At 42.8% G+C, this 15,105-nt stretch overlaps 1 protein-coding gene across 1 annotated transcript in view; it reads left to right on the top strand.

The window, feature by feature from the left end:
* The window catches only part of Slc7a14 (solute carrier family 7 member 14), a 106,931-nt gene that overhangs the window by 24,296 nt on the left and 67,530 nt on the right, over positions 1–15,105 (top strand). The window lies entirely within an intron of this gene.

Here is a 15,105-nt window from a genome sequence, read left to right as displayed (position 1 = left end):
GTATGGCCTGTACCCAGAAAAGAAATCAGCCAATTCATCATTATCTCCTCCTCCTCCTCCTCCTCCTCCTCCTCCTCTACCTTTTTCTCCTCCTCCTCAAAAGGCAGAGCTGCCACGGAAATACATGTGTGAGAATGATGTAGCAGAACTCACATGGAAATCACTAGGAAGGAGAAGCAGCAAGAAGTCTGGAGACCTACACCCTCCTGGTCTAACTAAGCAAAATTCACAAAGATAGAAGAGTGGGGTTTTCAACGTCAGCACAACGGCCTCTTTGAAAATTGTTCTTAGACTGGCAAGATGGCTCATGGTATGAGAGCACTCACTACAAGCCTAAATACCCGCGTTTGATCCCTATGACCCACATAAAGGTAGAAGGAGAGAATCCACTGCATAAAGTCATCCTCTAACCCTTAAACACGCCCATTCTATGGCACACATGCTATACCACAACAGGTCATATATGCATACGATATTAATAAATAAATAATTTAAAAAGAAAACTATTTTAAAATGAGATGTCACTTCAATAATTTTTACTTTTGCTGCAAAGATTGTGGAGGGGTAGGGGAGGCATAGTGGGGTGTGTTTTAATGGGATTATGTAACTCTTGAAATAGTTCACACGCAAAAATCAGAGTCCATTTGTGTATGGCAGTATTTCTATATTTTCTGGGGTGCACTTATTGGCTATTACAATCATCAACTGGACATTGATGTCCTTAAGGAAAACCATGGCACTGAGGAGATGTCTCAGTAGGTAAAGATCAAAGTTTGTATTCACAGAACCCAACCCATGCAAAGGCCACATGAGCATGGCAGCCTGTCTTTAATCCCCGCACACATGAGATGGAGACAAGATTCCCAAAACAAGCTGGCTAGCAAGACTAGCCCCAGTTGGCTAGCTCTGGGTTCAAGTGAGAGACTCTGTCCCAATATATAATGAAGAATGAGCAAGGAAGACACCTGTTCCAGCCTCTTATGTCCACATGTATGGGCACCCACACACATCTCAACCCATAGGCATGAAAAAGCATCCTTAATCAAGTTTATTGTAATAGTACACCTGTGGTTCCAGAACTTGAGGGGCTAAGAAGGAAGGAAGGCAAGTTATGCCATGATGCCAGCCTCAGCTATATAATGCTGAATGTATGTATGTATGTATGTATGTATGTATATTCCAAATTAACACATCAGTTCAACTTTTTTGTGATCACCCAGGTCATATGATGCCTAACTGATTCACTGAAGTATACCTCACTATAACGGTTGTGACAACTGAAACCTCCCTTAACATGGAATTCTACATACACTATCCCCTTTAGTCCTCCCTCCCACCCCAAGCCTAAAAGTAGGCTCAACTCATAGGAAATCTAATATGCAAGACCTGGGGTACAGCACAAGCTCATATGGAGAAAGTTGAAGCTGGGCTAAAGGGACGCACAGCCCACGATTTCCTACGTTGCTGTGCTGTCTCTGGGCTGATCATCCTCAGTCCATCCCAAGCTCTTTGAGAAGTCATTCACACATATTGAGCTGTAACATAATATCATGACTCAGACAGCTCTGTCTTAGCTAAGGTCTGAAGGACACACAATCACATAAACATAGACACACACAAGTGCACACACACATATGAGTGGACACTCACATACACACATGCATGCATGCACACATGTGTCCACACACAAGAGAGAAAGATGGAGAAAGAATTTCATATCTAAGATGAAAATCATTCAATACCTTCATCTAACATGGAAAAAACTGAGACTCGGGTAAGAACATTGTGTTAATTCGACCAGTATTTATAACGTCTACTCTGGCAGAACTCTGTACCATAATTAGCTAACCAGCAATGGTTTTCCAAAGTGCTTAGCAACCTGTTCAGAGATGACTTTCCACTGGAACATCTTCAAGTAAGGCTGAAGAGATAGTGTTGAGGATCAAATTCATTACCTGTGTGTGTATTGGGGCACTGTGCAAGGCTCCTGAGCAAGAGTAACCAGGCTGGGCTTTATAAGGCATACCTACCATGGAGTAGAGACCAAGCACAAAGGCTTTGTGTCAAAATGAAATACAGGCAGAGGGGAGAGCACTCAATTAATAAACTCCCTGGAAAGCCATGGTCCTTAGCCTAATGAGCCAGGAGCTGCCAACTGACTCCTGCTTTATTTCATCCTGGCTGCTCTGAATTGCATGACTGACGTCGTCCACTCTGAATTTCATTACTGATGCCATGGCAGACGAAGATGTAACACAATTGTGGTACTAATCACTTCTAGCCATACCCCAAAACCATCCCTGGACAAAGAAAGGCTGGCAAGCTTCTGGGCATTTCTCTGTGCCACCTTGTCTTTTGTTTCTTCTTTCAGCTCTGAAATTTGCAGTTTTTCTCTAACAACTGAAGATCAGAGTCGCACCAAAAAGGGATTCAAAATATCAGAGAGAATCAGAGTTACTGGAAACAAGCATAAAAATAATAGTCACTGTGTCAACCTGTGATGAGCATTGTTCCCTTTCAATCACAGGCCTTAGGACCCTTCCGGTCAACATATGTGAGATGTTATGAAAGAGAAAACAGAGTATTACTTCTTAAATATCAAACCATACATGTACATTTTAACAGTGGTGTGGGCACTGGGGCTGTATTAGGAGGGCTGATGACCACAGTGGACTCAAACACAGTATTTTGCAAGGACATTATGTGTCACCGCTATTCTTGGCTGTCAACTTGATTACATGTGAAATTAACTAAAACCCAAGCAGCTGGGCACACCTGCAACATAGTTTTCTTAATTAAGCAGTGTGAAGTGGGACGATCCACTTTTATTCCAGATCTTTTGAAGTGGGAAGGTATGCCTTTAATCTGGGCCATACCTTCTGCTGGCAGCCTGTATAAAGGATGTGGAAGGAAGCCAGCTAGCTCTCTTTGCCTGCTTGCTCTTCTTGCTCCTGCTGGCAAACCAAAAAATTCCTTCACTGGCATTAGAGCTTTCTTCTTTGGGATTTTGGTGTATACTGAAGATGAGCTGAGACATCCAGCCTCAAGAACTGAACAACTAACAACTGGATTCTTGAACCTTCTGTTGGTAGACAGTCACTGTTGAGTAGTTGAACCACAGCCTGTAAAGCCATTCAAATAAATCCCCTTTCTCTATAGATGGGTAAGTAGATGGATAGATAGATGATAGATAAATAGATAGGGATAGATGATAGATAGATAGATGATAGATAGATAGATAGATGATAGATAGATAGATAGATAGGTAGATAGATAGATAGATAGATGATAGATAGATGATAGGTAGATAGATAGATAGATAGATGATAGATAGATGATAGGTAGATAGATAGATAGATGATAGATAGACAGATAGATGATAGATAGATAGATAGATAGATAGATAGATAGATAGATAGATAGATAGATAGATAGATAGATAGATAGATGATAGTCCCATATCTCTTCCTTCATAGAAGCCTGACTAATGCATTATGTAAATGAAGCAGCTGCCATTGGGCAAGCTTGCTCTCCCACAGGTCCTCATTGCAGAAGCCAGTGCCCTGTGGCTGCTCTAAGGTCCCCATAGCCTCTACTCATCTTCCAGGAGACATCACCACTGTCTTTGCGTATCTCACAGAGTGAATTTGAATTTTAAGCTATCGCTTCGCTTATGAAACTCAAAATTTTTGCCCCATTAGAGGATTTCTACTCTGTGGAGCATTTTGTGTTGTAGCTGCAATGATGGTGGTGGCAATGATAGTGATGATCAGGATGGTATTGATGGTGATGATTGGGGTGGTATTGATAGTGATGATGGCCGTGGTGATGATGATGGTAATAGTGACTATGGAGAGATTATAAATGGAACGGTGTTGGTGTTTGAACTAGAGGTTTCCTTCTTGAAATTATGTTCACAGGCTGCCTATTCTCTCTAAGAAAGGCTTAGGAAATTATTCATCTACACACATAAAAATGAACTCAAATGAGTCAAATGCCTAAACATAAGGCTTAAAACGAAAAGATGCTTAGAAAGAAACATGTGCATAAATCTGAATAATTTTGGATTGGGCAAGCAAGGTCATTAAACAAAGAAAATAACAGGTAAACTGAACAAACACAGAATTTTTAAAAACTGAATTGCAAATGAAAGATGAAAAAGGTAAGAAGACAAACCTCATTATGAAAGAAAATATTTGCAGATTATACATCTTAAAAGAATCCTGTATCTTGAATATATAATGTACTGTCATTACTCAACAATACAATCACAAACAACCCAGTTTTGAAATGGACAAAGAATTTGAATAGACATTTCTCCAAAACTATATGTTAAGTGGCAAATAAACACTCTTGGGAAATGGTTCAAGAGTGTTAGTCATTAGGGAGAGGAAAATCATAGCTACCATGAGAAAGCACTCACACCCACAAGGGTGGTTGTAATTAGAAAGATCAAATAATAACAAGTATTAAGGGAGACCTGGGAAAATGTAAAATTGTGCTGTTGCCTTGAAGCTCAGTCTGATGGTTCCTCAATCTGTTAAACACAGAATTGCATTTGACCCAGCAATTCCACTCCTGGTTAATAGCCAAGAAATTTTAAAATAGAAACGCAGGGCCTGGAGTGAGGGCTCACTTGCTGTTCTTCCAGAGGACTGGGGTTTTAGTCCCCCCATCAGCCACTCACAGCTCCAGCTCTTGGGGACCTGACACCCTCTCCCGGCCTCAGAAGGCACAGCAAGCACAGATAGACACAGAGACACATAAATAATCAAATAAATCTTTAAAACATGAAGGTCCACACCAAAAAATAAAAAACCTGAAAAAGTATAGTGTTATGAATAATAGCTCATATCTTATTATAAATAATAAGAGAACCAATGCAAATGATACCAACTAATGAACTAATGAATAGATTAATAAAATACACTATATGCATATCATGGACCTGATCCATAAAAAGAAATCAGTCTCCACACATAATTAAATATGGATGAGCTTGGTGATCATGAGGATGAGTGAAAGAACCCAGATCCAAAGGCCACGTGGTTCATTATTGTATTTACATAAAATGTTCAAAATGGGCAAGCCATGCAGGCAGACGTAGGTCAGTGGTTAGGCGACTGATTGAGAGTGTGGGTTTCCTTTGCAGGCGATAAAGATGTTCTGAAATAAGATACAGCAGTGGTCACAACCCTTTGCATACACTTAGGTGAGATGAATGATGCATTTTGAAAATGTAAATTTGGGACTGTGAGATGGGTCAGGGAGGGCAAGCACCTGTCATGCACGAATAAAGGCTTAAGTTTGGATCCCTAGAACACACACAAAACTAGCACAGTAGCTCACCTCTGTCATGTGTGCATGCAAGCTCTCATATGCACACTCATGGGATGGAGAGAGAGAGACAGACAGACAGAGAGACAGAGAAAGAGACAGAGGAAGGAAGGAAGGGAGGAAGAAAGGAAGGAAGGAAGGAAGGAAGGAAGGAAGGAAGGAAGGAAGGAAGGAAGGAAGGAAGGAAGGAAGGAAGGAAGGAAGGAAGGAAGGAAGGAAGGAAGGAAGGAAGGAAGGAAGGAAGGAAGGAAGGAAAGGAGAGAGAATTTTGTACAGTATGCTTCAATTTAAAATCTTGTGTTTGCTGCATGGACTTGACAACTAACCTGCAAATCAAAAAAAGAATAATAACAAGAAAAACCCACACTGGGGCTTAGTTTGGAAATTTGCAACTGCTTAATACTTTAGAAAAGTACTTTACCCACAAGCCATTGCAATTGCCAACAGCAGCCTTCACCCTGTCCCATGCAACCATGCATAGATGCATGCTTACATTATATTGAGCATTTACAGCTTGGAGAGTTGCTTGCTACTCTGTAATAAAGGACCATACAGAGTTTTCTCAATTAAGGTCTATGGGTTTGCTATATTATCTGCATGTTTTCCTTCAGGTTAAAGGTGCCCATCACACGTCCAGTGCCATGCTTACTCACACAAGATGGCCGTTGAGGCCAATAGAACTGAAGGCCACTGCAGTATTTTCAGAGAAACCCTTCATTATACACACAACCATTCCCAACCATCCTCTTGTTACCGCCCCGGTACTCTGTCTGTTGCCTGCACATAATATTGCCATCGGGTGAAGCCACTGCAGCCCAGTTTTAGCATCTTTTAAGACCCAAACTTCTACTTGTACAGCATCCACCTCAGGAATTCCGAAGGGTCCTCATGGGGAACGTGGCTGCCGTTCCATTCTTGCTATCATCCGGCCTCCAGGCTTGAGGGAAGGCTGATTTCAGCTAGGTACAATTTCTCTTCGGCTCAAGTTGAAAATGCAAAACACGGAGGCCACTAGAGGTAACCACTGTGTTCTTATAAGATGCACTTACCAGGCCACTACTCAGGGTAAGTGCCTGTCCCCAGGGTGCCAGGCGGGGCAAGCTGTTAGCATTCTTAATTTCTGCAATCATAACAGGTATCACATTGGGACATTTAAATAAATGTCCCCGACTGGACTCTATATAAAGATGTGAATATTCAAGAGGGTTACAGAGAGAACTAGCCTGTCACTCAGAAGGCTGGCTTCAAGGTTGGACTCATACTGTGTCATCACTGATTGGAACACTTTATATATAATGGTTAATAATGGCTACCAACTCAACTGGCTTGAGAATGGACTAAAAGGAGTCGTGCAGTGGTGGTGCACTTGGGAGGCAGAGGCAGGCGGATTTCTGAGTTCAAGGCCAGCCTGGTCTACAGAGTGAGTTCCAGGACAGCCAGGGATATGCAGAGAAACCCTGTCTCTGGGGGGGAGGGGGGAGAGAAAAAGAAGAAAATAAAAAAGGAGGGAATGGACTAAAAGAACATGTGAGGGACTTTCTTGATTAGGTTCCTTGCTCTGGGAAGACTCCCCCCTAATGTAGGCAGCTCTTCCTGTGGCAGCCAGACGAAAGGAGGCCTGAGGGAGAAAGCTTTTTACCTCATTGCCTTCACGTCTTGCTGGCAAGTTCATCCACCCTATCTTCAGTGCTCCCACCACTGCTGCCACCTTCCTTCACTTACATCAACGCACAGTTCCTCTGGGTTTACAGTGTGGACTGAAAACCAGGAGCTCTTGGGAATCCCCCAGATCTTCAGCCCGACATCGGGGCAACTGTACTCATGAAGTACAAGGGTCTCAGACAGCCACTCTAACACTACCAAACTCACTGATATTCAGGAGAGATGTTCAAAGTGCAACTCAGGGTGCTAGGAGGTTCTCTAACAAGCAATTACAACAATCTTATCAATTGATTTTTGTTAAGACTCTTAGACATAATGGATTAATCTTAACCCTGATTCTTAGACCCCAGATACAGACATGAGGATGCAGGAGCTCAGTGAGGACTGGGGGATCTGTGTTTCTGCTCTTGCTTTTGTTGTGTTTCTGGGGTGATCTCAGGCATCACCAGGTATGGGGACTACTTAACTAGGCAAAAAAGGGGGGTGGGTGGGAAGCAAGATAAGCAAATTAAATAGCTCCTGTAATGGCCTAACTGTACAGGCACAGGTGTCTTTGGGAAACCGCTTAGGAATGTACAACTTCATGCTCCATTCTAAACCTTTAGGGGCAGAAACCACCTTTTTCAAAATACACGGGTGATTTTTTTTTCTTTAAATTCACACCAACACACTCAGCAGCACTGGGTAGGAGGTTGAAAAGTGCCTTCAAAAAGAACCCTAGCTCACATGCCTGTGTCCTTAACACCCAGCACATATTTGACCACTGGTGAATACATCTTGAATCAGGTGAATTGTTAGGTTATGGGAGCTGCTAAGACTGATGCGGTAACCTTTGACCTCCATACACATGCACCATGCTTGCGCACACACACACATAATAATGATCATTTTTAAGTGTAATGCTACATTTCATACCTCTCCTTTTTTCAGTTCTAAGTGTTAAACGAAGGGCTCGGTACGCACAAGGCAAGTACTCTACAATGAGCTATATCCCCGGCCTTAGTATCTTAAGAAATCACAGATGTCTTCATATCTTTTTCTCCTGCTCATCTCATGCCTCCCTAACAGCCAGTTTATTCTTTTTTTAATTTTTTTTTTACTTTATTGGACATTTTATATATGTTAACTGGTTTTACATCATAAACCTCTCCCTCTCTTCCCATCAGGTCTGCCTGTGTCGCTCCACCTCAGATTCGTGGACGCTTGCTTTAATTATTATAATCACACACAGAGAGAGATAAATATATAAATAACACCTGCTGAGTTCATTTAGCGTTGCTCATATTTATGTTTTAAGGTTGACCACTTGACATTAGAGAGCCAATTAGGAGGATCCACCTGGGAAAGGTGATTCTTCCTCCCAGAGCAGTCATTAATTACATACAGCTCTTCATCTAGGTGGGGCGGGGGAAGGGACCTTGTGATCTCTGCCATCTGAGTTGGCGTGTCAGCTGGTGATGTCATTTCTTTTCAGGAGCTTGTTTTAAGCAAGCATATTCTTGAGGTTTCATGGAAGCAATGTTCCAGTCACTTACAGGAGACACAATTTCACAGTAGACATGCTGGTTCTCTGGCACCTCTGATTGCCACACATACTCATTTCCACAGTGTTCCCTGACCCTTAGATATAAGGTGTGTTTAGATGCATCGATTGGGATGGACACCCCATAGTCAGGGCTCTTCATTCTGGGCTGAAGGGGATACAGGAGGTGCTGATGGCATCTGGGACATAAACATACAAGTGCCCTTTCTCCACGTATTTTCACTGACCTAAAAGTCAGCCCTCAGGTTGCCAACAGGCTCTGCTTTCCAGGTCACTGGAAATACTGCCATGCCCCTTGCCGCAGAGTAACTTTAGATTCTTCCCAGTGAGTGTCTGGGAGTCAGGTGAATCTGCCCCTGCATACAACAGTGATCACCCGTTGTGATTAAATGGGCAGGCTACTATCTGAGTAAAAGAATTCCTTATCATCTAATGCCAGAAGGGAAAGCCTGGGTACTTTATCCTGGATGGACCTGTATTTGTGTTTGTTTACTCTGTTGATGCTCATGATTAAAGCAAGGTTCTCTACTCAGGTAACTTCTGAATCACTAAGAGGAAGAGGAAGGCGACTGGGTACAGGCCACTTACCAGACTCAGTGCAGATCAATATAAAGTTCTTCTGTTTGAACGGGCGCTTGGGAAATGGTCATAGTCCCCCAAGTCGTAAAACAGTGCATGTTCTTTTTCTAGACTAACATTATCTAATTGAAAGATGTCTCCCGTGGCAAGCAAGAAGAAACTTAAATAGCCATCTTTGAGGAGGATATAAATTTAGCAAATTTAGCCAAAGCCTATTTTGTTAAATGTGGTGTATAACTGTTTCTAGTGGAGGTAGTTTGGAGCAGGTGAGAGGAAGAATAATCAAGGAGAAAGAAACAAAAGGAGAGCCTGAAATAAGCCCTTAGGGTATTATGGCAAAGGGCATGATTTCATATCAGTTTGGCCAGCTAAAGGGGCCTCCTCATGGCCGCGCACACACCTGCCGAAGCACGCTCTTCTACTGTTACTAATTAATAATAGAGGAAGGAAAGAGACTGCTGGATAAGGGCGAAAGAGGAAAGATATGATTTCAGTTCCATTTGGAAAGAGACAAAGAACGAAGAGAGAGGATTGCAGGGGGTAGGGACAGACACTGCTAGTGGACAGAGCATGCGGCTCTAGAAACTGTGTCCTGGTTCTTCTGTGTTTTAACTATGGAACCTTGAATCAGTCCTGGACCTACAGGGTCCTCTTCTAAAGGATGTTATCTCTGCAGTTATGAAGTATATAGTTATATTATCCAATGGAAGAGCCACTGGCCACATGTGGCTATACAAATCATAGGCATACAGATTCATCACACTGGGCTTTGTCATAGTGTACTTCATAAATACTGCATTGTATGTATGTGGTATATGTCTGCATGCATGATTGTATGTATGTATGTGTGTGTGCGCTTGTGTATGCATGCTCATGTATGCATGATATACTTGGGTATGCATGTTCATTTGTGGGTATGCTTGTGGTGTGGATGTGTGCTTGTGTGTATGTGCACGTGTGCATGTATATGCTTACATGTGAGTGTGTGCATATGTGTATGAGTGAGTGTGCATGTATTCATATGTGTGTGCTCATGTGTATACATGTGTGTATGTATGTGTGTGTCTGTGTACATATGTGTGCATGTTGTGCATGTTTATCTAGGTGTGCATGTGCCTATATGTATGAGTGTGTGTGCGTGTGTGTGAGAGTGTGTATGTGTGCATGTGTACAAGTGTGTGGATGTGCTTGTGTGCATGAGAGTGTATGTTCATGTGTGCGTGAGTGTACATGTGTATGAGTGTGTGGCTGTGAGTGTGTGTGTGTGTGTGTGTGTGTGTGCGCGCGCGCGCGCGCGCTCGCACATGGGTAGTTGGATGCCAGAGGTCATTGGACACTTCCTCAATCTCTCTCCACCTTATTTACTCCAGGGCACAGGCTCTGGTTTCCCAGCACTGAGATCAGAACTGGGCACCAGTCTTAACTTGGGTCCTGGGGGCTGAACTCTGTCTGGTCCTCACACTTGTGCTGCAAGCACTTTACTATCAGGTGAGCCATGTCTCCTGCTCCTCTCCACTGAAGAGTTCTTGCTGCTCTGCCTCTAGTACTGCCACTGGCACTGTTTTCTGCAGTAGTTTAATTGACCGTTGCACATTTTTTGAGGAAATTAACTAGGCTGTATGCATTTTTAGGCACAAGACTATTGCATTCTTATCCTATAAAACAGTATAAACATGACTTTTATGTATACAAATAGTTTGTGGCTAATTTTATTGCAATATCTTTATTGCAGTATTCACTTGCATTCCAGTGGCTTTGAACCAAACCCACAGTATCTCTGAGGCATATCTATAATTAAAATTAAGTAAAAATTTAAATCCCATTTTTCAGCAGCATCAGCCACATGTCAAGCCCTTAATAACCCCATACACTTAGTGGTAGCCATGTTGGACAGCATGTAAAATTTTTCATCATCCTGGAATTGTTGTTCTGGAGCCCACACCACTGTGCTGCCTGAACTCATATCTCACCCTTGTCCTTAGGAGCTGCAGGTTTTCCAACCTGTGTCTGAACTGCTCTGTATCTGGGCTTCTTCATCTCCAATTGGAGAGTAACTGAAAAAAAAAAAACAACAACAACAACAACAACAAAACAAAACTCTTTCCTAGGGTTGTTAGAAGAAAGAGAGAGAACAGAGAGAGAGAGAGAACCCACAAGAGTGTGCATATGTGCATGTGTGTGTGTGCTCGTGTGCTTGTGTGCGTGTGTGTGTGTGTGCTCGTGTGTGTGTGTGTGTGCTCGTGTGCTTGTGTGTGTGTGTGTGTGCATGTGTGCTCGTGTGCTTGTGTGTGTGTGTGTGTGTGTGTGTGCTTGTGTGTGTGTGTGTGTGTGTGTGTGTCCCACCCAAACCGAAGCTATTCTCTAGCTGAACACTACCTAAGACACAGGCAGCATCTGGCACATAGAAGTCAACAAATGCTTCTACCTTAGATGATTGCATACAAAAGATGAAGAGTTGGGGACTCTTTTAAGGACTGAGGTTTGCATTTTAGATGTGTCACCACTAACTGCTCTGAGTTTAGCCTCACCAAAAGACAGTCTCTTCTGGTCCATCTCAACCCTTCATCTTGCAACAGAATATGAAACCCAGGTTCCAGAGCAATACAGAGAGGTGATAGTCCTATAATGTGTCTCAAGAGCTTTCTGTCCTGTTCGGGTTTGGAGATTTCTAACTAAATGAATGGAAGAGACGTGGACCTAAAACCCAGGCAGGGAGAACTGAACTCACAGGTCTTGCGTGTGCCAGCAAAATGCATTAAGCATTTCCAAGACCAGGCTCCAAACGAGGAGGCTTCTTTGTTGGAATGTTTTTAGTTGTCAAAATACAAGATACAGTTTGCCATGTCCTCCTTCCCACTCCCTTGGACCTAGAGAAAACTGCTTCTGGCAACGAGAGGGTCAGGAGCTCATGTGTGCCTTCGATTGCAGAGCACAGTAATGTGAGCTCCTGGAGCTGGCTCTCCACAGGAGTCTGCATAACCTTGTTGTATAGAAGAGGTACAATAGAGCAGGGACCTGGTTGTCTGTTTGGTTTGGCAAGGACACATCCACCTGAAGCCTCAGCCACACCCCTTGCAGAGTCAGGAGGATGGGGTGGGGCTTTAGTTTGTGGTTTTAGCAAAGCTATTCCAAGCATCATGGAAAATGGTTAGATGCGGGTATACCCTCTGAACTGGCTGGTTTTGTGTGACAACTTGACACAAGCTGGAGTTCTTACAGAGAAAGGAGCCTCCCTTGAGGAAATGCCTCCATGAGATCCAGCTGTAAGGCATTTTTCTCAATTAGTGATCAAGGAGGGTAGAGCCCACTGTGGGTGGTGCCATCCCTGGGCTGGTAGCCTTGGGTTCTATAAAAAGCAAGCTGAGCAAGCCAGAGAAAGCAAGTCAGTAAGTAACATCCCTCCATGGCCTCTTCATCAGCTCCTGCTTCCTGACCTGAATGAGTTCCAGTCCTGACTTCCTTCAGTGATGAACAGCAATGTGGAAAGTGTAAGCTGAATAAACCCTTTCCTCTCCAACTTGCTTCTTGGTCATGATGTTTGTGCAGGAATAGAATCCCTGACTAAGACACCCTCTGCATACTCACATGATTCCATATACTGCAGACACCATAGTGAGAACTGGAAGCGAGCCAACAGTGAGGCACTTCTGGAGAAGGGATTCTTCCTACATTTGGTTTTTTAAAAAATGGCATGAGGTCACAGTCACCTTGCACAGGGACTAGCACACACAACCATGGCCTTCACAACTCTGAAATGAAATCTGAACCTTAGGAAATAAATGAGAGTATCAGAGAAGAGAGTTGAGATGAGGGAGATGAGAACCAAATAGAAGCAACTGATGCCTTCAGAAAAGGGAAGTCATGGCAGAGTGGAGGGACCCATGGGGGTCAAGGTGTGGAGACCAGAACTGAAAGTGTGGCAGTGCCTGAAGGCTATGGTGTCTGGAGGGCATGGTCACTTGTTTGTTCTATATCCTATGCAGGAGAGCTAGAATTCTTAGAACACTCAATGAATTTACACAGACTAAACATGAGACATCAACATAAAGAGAAAGAAAACCAAGCTTTAAGACACTAAAGCCATGGGACTGGGGTAAATTCTCTCCTCTCGGTGGCACTGTGGACCTGAAATTCATGCAGCAGTGCAGAGCACAGACCCTAAGCCAGCTTGCCAAGATGAAGATGCATGGAAGCATTACTCCATAATCAGGAAATTCAAATATCCTCTGGGGTCACAGCCAGGAGCAGGAACGTGTGTGTTGCTCTTGGAGCCATCTGTGATTTGTTTTTAAATTAAATACAGATGTCTCTCTGCTTACTGAAGACATACATCTCAGTGAGCCTTTCATAAGCTGGAAAATAGTCAAAAATGCACTGAACACATCAAAGCTACTGAACTGAATAGGGTACATTTGCAAGACAGGATACCAGAGTACCAAGCTATGTATGTGCAATTGATCATGTGTTTATCACTGAATGCGATAAACCCAGGAAAGTGTCAAAATTCAAGGTCATGAGTGTCACCTTTGTATCACCTTAAAGCCAGAAACCACCATAAACTAGAGGTTACATTCTTTTTCACTTTAGAGGAATTTATACCAACCGCAGAAAACACAATTGCATGAATCCCTCCTAATCCCCCCACCATAGCTCCCCACTTTTAACATCAAGGCATGGGGCTGGCTCATACTTTATGGCCAAGCCCCATGCCCTTGGTTATAGTTGTTTCCATATCATATATCTTGAGGGATTTTTTTTTTACATAATGTTACTTAGAATAATATTTGGGGGTGTTAGTTGGGGTTTCTATTGCTGTGAAGAGACACCATGACTACAGCAACTCCTAGAAAGGACAACTTTTACTTGGGGCTGGCTTTCAGTCCAAATGTTTAGACCATTGTCATCATGACGGGAAGCATGGCAGCATGCAGGCAGACATGGTACTAGAGGGGTAGCTAAGAATTCTACATCCAGTTGGGTGAGTGGTAAGATGCAAGTGCCACACTAGACCTGGTTGAGCATCTGAGACCTCAAAGCCTACATCCAGTGAGACGTACTTCTTCCAACAAGGCCACACCCGCTCCAACAGGAACACACCTTCTAATAGTGCTGCTCCCTGTGAGTCTATGGGGGCCATTTTCTTTCAAACCACCACAGAGAGGTATATTCACGGGGGTGATTATTTGCGTGAAGATCAAAGGACAACCTAGGGTGTTCCTCCTCATTTTCTGCCTTGCTGAGAATGTCTCTTGTTACTCATCAGTGTATATGTCAGGCTAGCTGGCCCATGGACTTCTGGAAGATTCTCCTGGCTCTATCTCCCATCTCTCAAAGACTCTAAGAGCTAGAAATAAATAGTTTCCCTAAAATGCAATGTACATTTTAGTTCTTCAAAAATATATTAAATCCCCAAGCTGTCAAAGCTTCCTGCTATTTTCTCTCAGATGAAAAAGAATGAAGCAAGCTACAGGTTTGTAAAATGCCTTCTCCTACACACTGAATAAATCAAATGATTTATCAGGTTTTTACCACAAAGTTTGGGTAAAAGCCCAATGTTTCCAAGGCACTGTGTGAGATTTCTATTCAAAAACTGTAATTCTAAATTTAGCTAAATTATAATATTTTAATATTAAATGTTTTTATATTGTAATCCTGTGAAGATTTATTCAGGCTTCTTTTGACTTAATGAATATAAAGGGATAAAAGTCATATAGAGATAATTCATTTATAATTAGGCATAATTGTTTCCAGATAATTGTATTTCTCAAAAGGATCTGTGGAAGCCAAAGAAAAGAGATTTTTTTTTCAGTTGTAAAATTTGGGACTTGAACCAGATGACTTCTACTGTTCTGTGCTCTCTGACTTGATGCAGAGAGTAGCTAGTGTAAGACCCCGAAAGGAGGGACTCCCTCTGGTCCGGTACTCTCTCGGGTCCCCAGTAAATCGAAGTACACCTTGCTGTAAATCACATGAGGTACTTTAAT

Source organism: Mus pahari, chromosome 4 (genome assembly GCF_900095145.1).
Source record: "Mus pahari chromosome 4, PAHARI_EIJ_v1.1, whole genome shotgun sequence".
In the NCBI taxonomy this organism is placed as follows: Eukaryota; Metazoa; Chordata; class Mammalia; order Rodentia; family Muridae; genus Mus; species Mus pahari.
Note: the sequence above shows the minus strand (reverse complement) of the source record. Positions and strands in the feature narration are given on the sequence as shown.